Source organism: Dermacentor variabilis, chromosome 2 (assembly GCF_050947875.1).
Source record: "Dermacentor variabilis isolate Ectoservices chromosome 2, ASM5094787v1, whole genome shotgun sequence".
Lineage (NCBI taxonomy): Eukaryota > Metazoa > Arthropoda > Arachnida > Ixodida > Ixodidae > Dermacentor > Dermacentor variabilis.
The window spans coordinates 247,446,262-247,459,761 of NC_134569.1; the positions used below are offsets into that span (position 1 = coordinate 247,446,262).

At 45.3% G+C, this 13,500-nt stretch overlaps 2 long non-coding RNA genes across 2 annotated transcripts in view; one reads left to right on the plus strand and one right to left on the minus strand.

Moving 5' to 3' along the window:
* Positions 1-577: 577 nt before the first annotated feature.
* On the minus strand, positions 578-1,935 carry LOC142573222 (uncharacterized). Its single transcript, XR_012826253.1, has 2 exons — positions 1,708-1,935; positions 578-1,526 (listed from the first exon to the last, which is right to left on the minus strand). It is a non-coding gene; the product is annotated as an uncharacterized LOC142573222 (long non-coding RNA).
* Positions 1,936-2,390: 455 nt separating this feature from the next.
* Positions 2,391-13,500, plus strand: part of LOC142571245 (uncharacterized) — a 53,554-nt gene continuing 42,444 nt past the window's right edge. The window contains exons 1-2 of the long non-coding RNA XR_012825813.1: positions 2,391-2,734; positions 9,904-10,125. This is a non-coding gene — a long non-coding RNA (uncharacterized LOC142571245). The remainder of the gene's footprint in view (positions 2,735-9,903; positions 10,126-13,500) is intronic.

A 13,500-nucleotide genomic window follows, 5' to 3' on the forward strand; every position in this document is an offset into this window, starting at 1 on the left:
AGTGCCTTCAAAGTGAGCGTTGGTGCTAGCTTCAAGAGCTCATGCTTTTCAGCTTCGTGCAGCTGGCATAATACCTTGAGAGATGCTGTAAGTATCTTTGGTTCAGCCTCATCACTCTTCGGTTCAGGAAAGTACATGCATTTGCCAATGTTTCTTTGATTCAGCCAGTTATTTCTTATACACTTTAGTATGTGAACTGGGTCCACCACAAAAAACAGGGGTCGTGATGGGTCAGCAGGATGCTGGTAAACAATGCTGACACTTGCCGGCTTAGCGAAGTAGGACATGGCTTTTCTGTTTATGGAGTTATTGTCCGAGATAACTGCGATTATTCTAAAACCAGATGCCTCTAGATCAAGAACAATCTTCCGAAGGAAGTCGTGCAGCGCCTTAGCATCGATTTGTGCCACAGGAAGGATGTGTACAACATCCTTGTTTGAAGAAAGCAGGCTCTGTATCATAAATACGTGGGCAGTTTTTGCTGCAGTCGATGAATTTACCGCAGTACCAGTAACTAACCCAGCATTGTAATCAAAAAATGATTGAAGGTGAATCTCATCAATCATTAACGTTACAGTCTTTTCATGCTCTTTATATGTGCTTACAATACGCTTTGCATAGGAAAGAAAGCTACATTCTTGCTGCTCCGTTTCAGGGCGTACATCGTACGATGAACACAGTCTTCTGATCGTATCAGGATGCGGCATCTTAAGCTTCATCGAACTTCTCAGGAATCTATATGCATGAGGTGAAATTGTGAACAAAAGGCTAGCAAAAACCAATAAATCGGGGGGATATCGGCCAGCATCATTCAAAACAAGATCAACTTGACTCTTCAAGAATTTCAGCACTTCCAAATGCCATTCTTGCAACTCGCATGCGAAATGTTTTCCACTTACTTCCTCTAGCAATGTCGAAACCAATGTCAGTAGATGACGGGCCTTTTCAGAACGCTCAGTGCTGATATCCTTACGTGTCTGTTCGATCATGTGTAACACACTTTTCAAATCTCTCAAGTCGCACAGCTTTTCAGGAACTAAAACATCACCACACTTCCTCACACCCGTTTCACCAAAAAATACTTCGACGCGCAGGTCTGTGGACACGATCACCGAAGTACGGACTGCAGGAGCAGATTGAAGTGACAAGTCCAAAAAGAAAACCTTGGAGCCCTTGTTCAAAACTGTCCAGAAGTCCGAGCACTGAAAGCTTGGCAAGGCCTTCAGCAAGTCCGCAAAGCTACCAACCAGATTTTTGGCGTCCTCTTCTGCTTGGGTTTGCTGAGAAAGCATTATTGCTTTTTGCAAATATGTGGCTTCCAAGCGCGCTCTTTTGGGAGCCGGCGCTTCTCAAACGCACACTTGCGGACGCGATAAATAGGCAGGGCAATTGGGAAACAAGCTCGGAACTGCAGTTTTCTTCAGACGGATGTTTTTCATGGCAACTTCGACCACTTTTCCTGTCTTGACGTCCGTGTAAGATGTCGTCTTCAAGTAATCCGATGGCAAGAAATGCTTTTCACAGAGCTGAAATTAAAAAAAAGCCGTTACAGGTATGAAGCTCGACGAAAATGTTGAATTTACAAGCGCGTCGACAGGTGCAGAGACCCATCTATTGTGCACGCGGGCACGAATGCATTGCGCACTATGCTGATGAAACCTATTCGTCTGGAAACCCAGAATAACAATAGAGAGAAGAAATACTTACCACTGTGTACTTCGTTGGCGAGAAGTCCTTCCGAGGAACTGCTCTCGTCCATGCTTCCCGAGTGGCTCGGTCCGATGGGAACTTGTGCACTCGGACACTTTGTCCTCCGTCATAATTGGACTTGCAGTTTGGTGCGCAACAACAGCCAGGCATCGTTGCGCTTCCGTGTACGACGAACCACGCACAATCGAAGAAAAGCAATCGCGTTTACGGTGCAGCATGCCCCACCAAAGCTACCAAGCAAATGCTCCACGCGTTGCCGCTCTAGCGTTGCCGCCACGGAGAAAATTTGTTTTAAGAACGCGCGCCGCGTTCTAGAAACACAGCGCTCCCCCATCCACTGCTACCATCCGACTCTCGTGACTTATTGACAGGGGAGAGGAGGTCATGCAGTGGCCTTAGTTTTTTCTAGGTGGCTTTGCCCTGCTGCATCCTTCGCCGCCGCCTGTGCACGTGACACGCAAGATCAACGCGTAGACACGCCGCGTCACGTGGACTTTCCATCGTTCGTCGAACTTTCCTCCTCTCTAGGGGGGGGGGGGGAGCCCTCTGTAGCGGCAGCAGCATCGGCGTCGCGCGAGAGATGACGTAGACGCCCGTGTCTACACGAGTCACGAACGGCTGGCACACTCCGGCACGGGCTAGCGTTCCGAAGGAGATTAAAAAAAGAATGCTACAAGAGATCAAGTGTCGGTTCTTCCTCTCCTGCGAGAGCCCGAGACTTTACCGGTCTACGTGGTCGCTCGTCGCCACAAATCCATCCCGATATGCTGAAATGGTCGGCAACGAGGTTTGATTGGCTGTATTAATCCTGCTGGCCTTGTCGGTGGTGTCTTGCGTCGCTGACAGTCTCGGCATGTCTTGACGTAACGGGCGACGTCGGCGGTCAGACGCGGCCAGTAATACCTTTCTTGTATCCTCGACGGCGTTCGGGAGAATCAGAGGTTCCCAGCGGTTCGATCGTCATGTAGGGCGTACAGTACATCTGGGACGCAGCGCTGACGGAACAACAAGAAGGTGCGGACTGGTGAGAAGTTCTTCTTTACGAATTCTTTACGAGCAGGTTGTTTTGTAATGTGAACGAAGACAATCCGCACTTAAATGCCTAGGTACTACGTCGGTGTTCCCTTCCAAATACTGGACGAGGCCTTTTAGCTTCGGGTCTGCTCGTTGCTGTTTAGTGAAGTCTTCTCCGCTTATTATTCCGAGGAAGGCGTCGTCATCCTCGTCGTCTTCCGGCGGGGGATCGATGGGGGCGCGTGATAGGCAGTCGGCGTCTGAGTGTTTTCGTCCGGACTTGTAGATTACCGTGACGTCATATTCTTGCAGTCTGAGGCTCTACCTCGCCAGCCGTCCTTAAGGTTCCTTTAAGTTAGCTAGCCAACACAACGCGTGATGGCCGCTGACGACTATGAATGGCCTGCCATAGAGGTAAGGGCGGAATTTTACTGTGGCCCTAATGTTGGCGAGGTATTCCTTTTCAGTCGTAGAATAATTGCCTTCCGCTTTTGACAGTGACCGGCTAGCATAAGATATCACCCGTTCATGTCCGTCTTTCTTCTGGACTAGGACGGCACCGGGGCACCGAGTAGGGGCGTAGCCAGGGGGGGGGGGGGCGCTTATGGGGCTTCAGCCCCCCCGCGAAATTTTTTCGTGTTGTCCATGCGCCGCTGGCCAAAACAACCCCCGGCGCCGGAAATCATGCTCAATTTTGTCTAGAATGTCCTTTCCACACTCGAAAAAACATTTTAGCGCGAACATCGCGAAATCGGGCTGGATTTCGCGGCAACGCCCATACACCGGGAGTCGCATATCGTAACGCAAGGAGCTACATCCGAGCACAAAGTTCCAACGCCGTGGCGGGCGGGCTCGTCGCGGCATCTCGCTGAGGCCGCGGAAACGGGAGCGCTTGGATTTAAATTCTGACACTTTATGGGTATAAAGTTCTAATAAACTTTTGATGCGAAAGGTGCATTGATATTTCCAAAGTCGTGCTTTATATTTTCAACGCCAGAACTTTGTGGGCTTAATGTTGTTATAAACATGTGACGCCAAAGGTGCATTGACTTTTCTAAAGTCTTAGATCGGCACATACAACGAGACAAGCCAAATCAACACACTATCAGACAAGTTGACAAAACACGCACAGATATACGAACAAACGAAGCGTTGTGGTGGTTCATTTGTGCCGTCATGTCGCATGAAAAAAATATCAACATTTTTTTTTTCACGTACGCCAAAGCATCCATGTCAAGACACTAAAAAAACCAGCCAGGGTAACTACGTTCTTATTTATTTTTTCTACTCTGACTTTTATTCGTGAGGACGCATTGAGCCTTTTATATTTTTTTTTATTCTCGCTACCTATACCCGCTGGCTGCCAGAGCCAGCCAGAGCGCATGCGTTTTTCTTGTGTTGCCCCGACCACCACGCGGCGTACTTCGGTGCGCGTGTAGTTTTCTCTGGCCGAGTGAATATTTGCCTAGCAGAGCTTTGGACGCCTTCTGGCTAGCAGACGAGAAAAAGAAACAATGGTCGCTCACCGCCATCACTGTGAAGACTTGACGGAATACACCATGTTCGCTTGAGCACAACGTCTCCGGAAAGTCTTGTCTCGCCGGTGTAAAATACCGAGCGTATGCGTATGGTTCCCGGTGGACCAATCGTCTCATGTTTTTTTCGATATGCATTCGGTAGCCACATTAGGTGCCCAAAGTAGGCATTGGATTGTGGCCAACATGCATTCCTCCGGCTTTTCTTTTTCATTTCGGTGCCCCCGCCCCACAAAAGGAAAAAAAATACATTGTTGCGGCGCAGCGAATTGTCGCATGGGGACAGTTTGTTACTTCTTTTGCGGAAAGTTCTCGGCCACGGCACGCTTCGGTTGCCGGATACTATTATTATATTATTTTGATAGCAATTATATGAAGACTCCAGGCGCATTCTTGTTGTCGCCGTCGCCCTCATGTTTCGTATGAAGTCTCAGGGCAATAACGTCGTGACCGCGCGCCACATGCTGTATGTGCGAGTCAAATAGTAGGGGGGGGGGGGGGAATGGGTGAGCCGATGATGGTGGCTCAGTCTTGCGTGCGCAAAGGAGAAAAGTGGGGAGCAAGCGCGCCGCCTTCCGTCGCGCGCGATACATCGGATGGAGTGGATGAAATGGGGGCGGGATCTAGGATTCTGTGAATCTGTGATTGCGCTACATGTTTATTTGCCTTGTTTCACGGATTATATACAGTGACTTTTTCTTAGATACCTAGATTTATTGGAGACTTATACGTATAGTTAAATATCTTGTTGCGAGGTTTTGCGTATACGTGCAGTGAACTTTCTTTCCAGTGACACTTTTTTGCCCTTTATAAAGCACTTGTATATTCCATTGTATCTTCGCATTTGTAATGAACGAGCGCGAGTTAAATGAAAGTGAGCCTACCCACCCCGCGCAATAGTGGTTCGGTTCATTATCTGCGAGGCATGCGCGCAGCACACAGGCATCTTTCATTTACAAAAGTGACACGCAGATGTGAGGGTAAATTTTCTTTATCGCTCTCATACACTGGATTGAACATGGTTGTGTGACGTAATGGACACTTCAGAAGTTGAGTAGCGGGGTGCCGTGAATGGTTTGACAGCTGAAGGTGTTTCCCAAAAGGAAATTATTCGCGTATAGCTGCCGTGTACGTTGAACATTGCATTTCATTGGCCACTGTGAAGCATTGGAGCAAATGGTTGAAAGAGGACGTGAAAGTTGCAAACACGATCGAAGGCCGGGCCAAAGCTATCGTGCAATCACCCCCTACACAATTGCAAAAGTTGATGAGCTGATGAGACAAGAACAGAGGATTAACATCGATGAACTGGCAGAGCATGTGAACATCAGTCGTGCTTCGGTTCACACCATAATTCATGAACATCTGGGTTATCGGCTCTTGTCTGCGAAATGGATGCCCAAGATATTGAACCACCGCCAGAAGAAGGTTCTGCGCTGCCTTGACTCATCTGATCCGGTATCACAATGAGGGTGACGACTTCTTGTCTGCAAATGTGATCGGGGACGAACCATGGTGCCACTACTACGAGCCTGAAACACGACGGCAAAGCTTACGGTGGAAACATTCGAATTCGCCGCCCCCAAAGAAAGCAAAGGCCGTCATTTCCGTCGGAAAGGTGTGGTTTACTATTTTTTTTTTCGATCGTCAGGGGCCGTTACTGATAGAATTTTCTAAAGCCGGAGAGACTATTAATCGTTTCCGATATTGTGAAACGCCGGATCGGCTGCGTGTCGCAGTCAACTACAAACGACGTGGAAAATTGACGAATGGGGTGATCTTGTTCCACGACCTGGCTATGGTGCGGGGCTGCTGAGCACGACGTCGCGGAATCGAATCCCGGCCACGGCGACTGCATTTCGATGGGGCGAAAGGCGAAAACACCCGTGTTTTTAGATTTAGGTGCACGTTAAAGAACCCCAAGTGGTCGAAATTTGCGGAGTCCTCCACTACGGCGTCCGTCATAATCAGAAAGGGGTTTTGACACGTAAAACCCCATAAATTAATATTAATTTTTGCACAATGGCCAAAGTGCAGAGTTAAGTGGCCACGTGACCACCTTTCAATGGGTGCCTAGTCATTGTGGTGTTTTTGGCAATGAACTCACTGACAGTGAGGCAAGATCGGCCTCCTCTTCCTCTGATGAAGTACGGATTGCCTACTCGCGACCTGACAACTCCATGATCAAGGCACTCATGCAGGACCTTACAAAGGCTTACAGAGCCCTATGACAACATTCACAGACGTCTACATATGATTGACCCAGACGGTAAATTCTGTTTGCCCCCGAAGCTTACACGGAGCAAAACATCATTGCTACATAGGATTCGGCTCGGGGTTGCTTTTACCCGTCGCTACGCGCACCTCATCGGCCAATCGAACAGCCCTGATTGTGAACACTGCCAGATGCCTGAAACACTGCAACACGTACTGTGCGACTGCCCAGCATATATGCTGGAGCGAAGGACGTTAGAAAGTTTCCTAGCCAGCGCTGGCAGGCAACCACTGTCGGAGGAAGCTATCCTCGGCCCATGGCCTGACACTGCAATTTCACTGCGTGCAACAAAAGTGTTGAAGTTTCTGCTGGATTCCAAGCTCGACGAGCAGCTCTAGCAAGACAACTGTCTCATGTACATAAGCACTCACCACTTCTCTTATCATCATCATCTATCCCAGTACTTTCACTCCCCTTCCCTCTTCCCCAGTGCAGAGTAGCAGACAAGAGCGCACTAGCTCAGGTCAACCTCTCTGTCTTTTCTATCAAGAAATTCTATTTTATATCCACAATGCCCGTCCCCACGTCGCTGATGTGGTTAATGCTCAATGCTCAATGCTGGTTAATGATGTGGTTAATGATCAAAACTGGTAAAGTTCAAATGGGAAATGCTGCAACATCCGACATACAGCTAAGACCTGTCGCCTTGCGACTTCCACATTTCGGGGCAAATGAAAAAACAGCTTAAGCGAAACAGATTCATGTCGAACGATAACGTGAAAGAGTCAGTTGCAGATTTGTTGAAGCAGCAACCTAAGGAGTTTTATGAGACGGGAATCACCCGACTCGTTAGTCAATGGGATAAATGTCTAAATGCTCATGGAGACTACTTTTAAATCAAGTACCCCTTTGTCATATATTTGCATTGACTCACTTTCATTTGACTCGCCCTCGTATATTTCGGAGAACGGCTTTATATAGGCGCTCTCTGTTGGGACAATAATTTCGGTGCAATTACTCACGATACACGACCGGTGACAGCTGCTCCTGCCTAATACATTAGAATATATGACAGCGTCATTGAGATTTTTCACTGGCCGTTTAATATGTACAAAAATGTAAACAACGTTGTTGAATGACAAAGTTTCATTTACATATTTGTGCTCAATTTGTTGATTTCATGGCCTTTAAATTTTTCATATCAGTGGCATGCACTGTTATGCTTGTTTCGAACTGATATAGTTCTAAGGATCGTGTGATATTTTCTTTACTTAATAAATAGACAAAAACATGGAAGCATTGATATCAGTTATTTGAGCGCAATTTCTTGCACATACGAGTATATCTTTTTATTAAAAATATATATATTACTTGTTTCGACAGTGCGTACGTTCAAGAATTCGTTCGTAGCATCTTTGGCAACGGCAATGCAGTTATTATTCATGTATTTGATCTCTCGACAAATTGTTTAAGAGGAAGCGTTATTTCGGGCCCAACTCCGAAGCGGCCTATTCAAATAAATGTAAAACGCAGAAACGCTTTTCTGAGATAACCTCTGGATCACTTTAATGGAATTTGTTGAATTTGAGAAAGTGAACTTCTAGTATCTGTTGGAAGCGGAAGTTCGATTTAGGGCCTGAAATTTGTTTAAAATATATAGAAAAATTTGAAAGTGCGAAATAAATAGAAGCACGACGTTTACAAACTGAAAGTTCTTCATCAAAAACAGATATCGCGGTTCTTCAAACAGCATCTATTATAAAAGTCTAAGCGGACAAATTTGGTATGTCAATTTGTATCTTACGTGAATTAGTTGCGTGGTGCACAAGGGTTCTGCAAAAGCCGTATTTCGATAATGCTAAATTGTTTGAGATTCATTTGTAACATATCAATTTTCTCCGCTGTAAATGTACTATTAGATGCGATTCACAGAATTATGATATTATTTTTCATTGTGCAGTTACAGAGTTTTAAACGTGATAGTTTCGGTTTCTGAAAATTTGAGATTTGTGCCAATTTTTAATAAAAGATTTACAACCTAAATGAAAAATTCGAAACCAGAAGCCAATAGAATTTCAGTTTTTCTTTTAAATGCAACAAAGAATCAAATTTTGCGCAGTGGTTACCGAGAAAAACTAATTCACCTTCTACATGTACTTAGATAGGCGCATTCCAGATGAAGGTTCCTTTTAAGGAGGAGGCCAAGCTGCAACTTTGCGATGGCAGCTGTCTTCTGTGGGTCGGGGCGTACTCCTGATTTGCTGATGACGTGGCCAAGAAACAAAAGCTCATCGTAAGCGAATCGGCACTTTTCCTGCTTCAGAGTGAGCCCTGATGACTTGATGGCCTCTAGTACTGTCGCAAGCCGCCTCAGGTGATCGTCGAAATTTCCGGCGAAGACGACGACGTCATCCAAGTAAATGAGACAGGTCTGCCACTTCAATCCTGCTAACACCGTGTCCATGACACGCTGGAACGTTGCAGGCGCCGAGCACAGTCCGAAGGGCATGACCATGAACTCGTAGAGGCCGTCTGGCGTGATGAAGGCAGTCTTTTCGCGATCTCTCTCGTCGACTTATATTTGCCAGTAGCCAGACTTGAGGTCCATCGACGAGAAGTATTTAGCGTTGCGGAGCCGATCCGATGCGTCGTCTATCCGTGAAAAGGGGTATACGTTTTTCTTAGTGATCTTGTTAAGTCGACGATAATGGACACAGAAACGTAGGGCTCCGTCCTTATTCTTCACCAGGACAACAGGAGATGGCCACGGGCTTCTTGACGGCTGGATGAAGTCGTCGCGGAGCATTTCGTCGACTTGTTGCCTAATAGCTTCACGTTCTCGCGTCGAAACTCGGTAAGGGCTCTGGCGGAGTGGTCGAGCGCACTCTTCGATTATGATGCGATGCTTTGCCACTGGTGTTTGTCGAATCCTCGATGACGTCGAAAAGCAGTCCTTGTATCGTCGGAGAAGGCTCCTGCGCTGTTGCTGCTTGCTCATCGGGAGACTTGGATTTACGTCGAAGTCTGGTTCGGGAAATATTGTCGTCGGGGTAGATGTGGCAGAACAGGAGAGAACAAACGCATTGCCAGGTTCCAGAATTTCCTCGATGTACGCGATCATAGTGCCCTTGTTGATGTGTTTGAACTTCTGGCTGAAATTTGTCAGCAACACTTTAGTTTTTCCTTCTTGCGGTCGAGCGACCCCTCTTGCGACGCAAATTTCACGGTCTAGCAGTAAACGTTGGTCACCCTCGATGGTCACCCTCGCCTTGTATTTCGGCAGGTGGTTCGGTGCTGACGGAAATGACAATGCCGGAGCGAGGCGGGATGCTTACTTGACTTGACTGCCACCACCACTGAGCATTTTTTCAGTGGTGGTGGCAACGGACGGAACGGCTCTACAGAAATCGCTATCCTCTGCTTTTGCAGTTACTGCGTTGGAACACTTCACTGTCTTCAAATCACCGCTTGCCTGCTTGAGCTTCCCGATAGCGGCCGCTACCACGTGTCAGCTACAGCTCTACGTCATGAGCCACGTCACCGCCATGCTGACTTAAAGACGACGAGAAGCCTTTGACGAGAGCATTTGCTCAGCGGTGGTGGCAACCGACGGAACGGCTCTACAGTGATCGCTATCCTCTGCTTTTGCAGGTTGGTTTAATTTCTCACTACCTTAACGTACTATATTGCTTCTGCCACCACCACTGCTCCGTATTGTTCCTTTACATTTTGGCGCTGAAGTGCTTTGTAGCTTCTGTTCTTTGAACCGAAATGTCGGAGTTGTGTTTGGTCTGTAATGAGCGACTCCCAGATAATTGTGTGAATCCAACGCGTTCTGAACGTAACTATAGTTACCATTTGGGTACATGCTCGGGCATAAGCAAAACTGCCTGCAAAGCCAAAGATGATACGTCAAAAAGAGCATAGAAATGCCAAACATGTCTTGTCTTAGCTGCCCGTGGCACTCAATGCGCAAGTGGTAACTTGCGGGATGAAAATGCAGTGCAGAAGGTTCTCATTGAAGTTAATCGAAAATTGACTCAGTTAGCTGCAATTCAGAGTACGGTGGATGCTCTTTTTTCAATTAAGGAAACGGTCGACGAAATGGAACACTCGATTGAGCATCTGTCTGAACAGTACAACATGGTACTTGCAGAAATGAAAAAATCTGCAGAAATCCTAAGCTTTCGGAAAAGTTTGAAGAGGTAGCTTAGCGCAAATAAAACCACGGACACAAGGAAGACAGACAAGGACAAGCGCTACTCACAACTGTTTAATGGAAGGAAGGATGGTGCATAAATATATATATCCTCTTGTCACGCATGCGCCTACCTGCGCCTAAAGAATCGATATGCTGGAATCCTCTAACAACAATCAGGAAATGTCTGAATTAAAAAGACAGGTCGCCGCCCTCGAACAGTACAGTAGAAGACAGAATCTAGATATTCAGGGACTGCCAGATGTTGAAAACGAGAATCTGCTCGCTAGGGTGAATGAACTAGCAAATAAACTTCACCTTCCTCAGTTGACCCGTACCGACTTTGAGGTCCTACACAGACTGCCTGCCAAGCCTGGCAAAGCCTTGGTAATATTAGTTCGTTTCACATCACGTGTCATGCACGATGAATGGATGACAAAGAAAAACGAGCTTACAGCTCCTCAATTGGCGATACATTTCAGAGACAATTTGACATCGCAGAATAAGAAACTTCTGCGGACGATGAAGACAAAGGCGCGGGAAATGCACTACGATTTCGCATGGCAAAAGGATGGAAAGCTTTTCATGCGTAGGGCATCTGGCCAGCGGGCAGAGCGCATCAATTGCGAAGCTGATCTTGATAAGGTTCGTTGAGCGGCCACAAGATTGCACCGCTTATAATTTTCCTTGTTATGATTTCTGCTTTCGATGGCTGACTTCACTAAAGTTATGTATCACGATGTTTCTTCCTTTAAATCCCTAGTACATACCCTGCGCAGAAAAAGCGATAACATGCCAGCTTTCCACGCAAATATAAGAAGCTTGAGGAACAAGCAACTTGAAAAAGAGGCATTTTTTGAATCCCTTGATTACATTTTTAACTTCATAGCATTTACGGAAACTTGGTTTCAGAATGTTCAAGATGTTGTACACTTTTCCGGCTATAGGTCTGAGGATGTTCATAGATCAGGCCGTAGAGGTGGAGAGACTTCATTGTGTATTAAAGATGACATTGCCTATAATGTCTTGTCGCAGTTTTTGGTATTACCGCGCATTATGAATCAATCGTTGTTAAGAGTGCTGGAACAGTCATTGCTTCAATTTATCGCCCGCCTTCTGATGAAGCTAAAGCATTCTCTGAATATAAAACGTCTGTTTTTGAATGTGTGCCCTCTGCAATGCTTCCCATTGTCCTGGTTAGCGATATTAATATTGGCTTACTAACAGACACATCACAGTCTGGACAATTTTTAGACATAATTGAGTCATTCTCTTGCACAAATATTATACGCTCACCGACAAGAATAACAGGATTAAGTGAAACTGATTGATATGTGCCAATGAAAAATCATGATTAAATCAATGAAAAGTCACGATGAAAGTGATTTTATACCTGGCATTTTTTCAGTCTATCTGAGTGATCACTTACCTCTATTCTGTATCTTTCCTGTTCCAAAAAACAAAATACATCCCGCTCGCATTCCCCCAGTACCTTATCGTAGTTTTAATCACATGAGTCTCTCTGCTTTTCACTCGATCATCGAGTGTGTTGACTGGTCGGATGTTTATGAGGAAGAAAACGCAAGCATTTCATACGACATCTTCCTACAAAAAGTTAAAGGTTGCTATGAAGAAGCTTTTCCTTCGCGTTATGCGAAAAAAGCACATAAAGATGTAGAAAACCATGGGTAACAAAAGAGTTATTTCAGAAAATAAAAGCCCGTGATATTATGTACCGCCAATTTATTAATCTAAAAGATATCTCTCTTCTAATTGGATATAAGAAAATTCAAAACAAGTTAAGCTTTGATGTCAAGAAAGCTCGATGTGAATATAACAAGAATAGGTTTATTGCTGTTTCTCATGACCCCAAAAAAATTTGGAACACATTACGATTGCTTATTGGTCAACAACAGAACAGCATCCCTGGTACACTAATTACTGATGGTGTCGAATACAGCAAAGAGACTTTGTCAGATAAATTCAATTCCCACTTTTTATCTTCAGGCGCATATTCATCTTCCAGCACTCAGCTAGGTGCAAAGAAATATATATCCTCTCGCATTACGAATTCTATATTTATGTCCCCTTCCAGTGAATTAGAGATAAACTCTTTTCATAAGACGCTAAATAAAAACACTGCTGCCGGTAATCATGACATTAAAGCTACCCCAAATATTCTCGTTGCTAACCTTTTATCAGCACCTTTGCAACATATTTGCAACAGAGCATATATATATGTCAATAGGCATTTTTCAGTTAATATGAAAATAGCTAGGGTTGCGGTCTTGCACAAAGGTGGTCCATTCAATAATCTTAACAATTATCGACTGATTTAGTTGTTACCCTTATTCTCAAAGGTTTTAGAGCACATAATAAAAACACGACTAAGCAAGTTTCTTGATGAACATGAATTGCTTATCAAGGAACAATTCGGCTTTCGCGAAAAAAAATCTACAGAAACAGCTTTACTTGGTATCAAAGAAAAATTAGCTAAGAATATTGATAGCAAGGTGTTCACCCTAGGAATTTTGTTAGACTTCCGAAAAGGATTTGACTCGGTCAAGCATAATATACTGTTTGAAAAATGACCACTTTACGGCATTCGAGGGGTAGCTCTACAATTATTACGCAGTTACTTAACAGACAGGCTGCAGTATACGTTTCTTCACGGGTATAACTCTCAGCTACAGCCATTGAAATTCGGTGTACAACAAGTTTCTAGACTCGGCCAACTATTTTTTTATTATCTACATAAATGATAGCGTGGCCGGTACCACAAACTTCCTCTATAGTTCTGTATGCGGATGGTACCAGCTTGTTTTTCT